At 35.8% G+C, this 643-nt stretch overlaps 1 pseudogene; it reads left to right on the top strand.

Annotated features, from left to right (window-relative positions):
* Positions 1–395: 395 nt before the first annotated feature.
* The window catches only part of LOC110426412 (5-OH-xanthotoxin synthase pseudogene), a 641-nt pseudogene continuing 393 nt past the window's right edge, over positions 396–643 (top strand).

Below are 643 nucleotides of genomic sequence, written 5' to 3' on the forward strand. Positions count from 1 at the left end.
ATATATATATATATAAAGACATGATATTTTCCTATCCAAGGCATTGCATATATGTGCGAGCACAACTTGGATAGCAATAAGTCTTCTTCGTTTGTGACCTTAACGAAGAATACATAGACATATTGACTATCTTTGTTTAATACATATACATTGCATGAAGAAATTAAATGCCCAGGCACGTTCTTTTACTTGATTTGAATTATTAGTGCGTGTAAAAGTCTTGAATTTCACAGAAGATGACATCTGACCTTAGTTTGGTACGTGTAAATTACAAGCACAACTTGAATTGTTGATTCCTAAAATGTTTCCTTCTCAAAAATAATGTAAAATGTTTGCACCTAAGTCTATATAAAGGGGACTCTTTCCTTTTGATTTTCACAAGTTTGAGTGAATTACTAAATTAGGAACCCAGAAATTTACAATGGGATTGTTGCTTTTCTTTGTTATTCTAGCTCTCCCTGTCTTGGTCCTTTTCTTTCTCAGAAAACATAAACGCAATCCCCCTGGCCCCCTGGGCCTTCCCTTGATAGGTAACTTACTCCAGCTTGCTAGTTCACCAGCCCCTCATATCTATCTGTGGAAGCTTTCCCAAAAATATGGTCCTTTAATGTCTTTGCAACTTGGTCTAAGACCAACTCTAGTT

This window comes from Theobroma umbraticum, unplaced genomic scaffold (genome assembly GCF_002168275.2).
Source record: "Theobroma umbraticum cultivar Fairchild unplaced genomic scaffold, ASM216827v3 scaffold_55.0, whole genome shotgun sequence".
In the NCBI taxonomy this organism is placed as follows: Eukaryota; Viridiplantae; Streptophyta; class Magnoliopsida; order Malvales; family Malvaceae; genus Theobroma; species Theobroma umbraticum.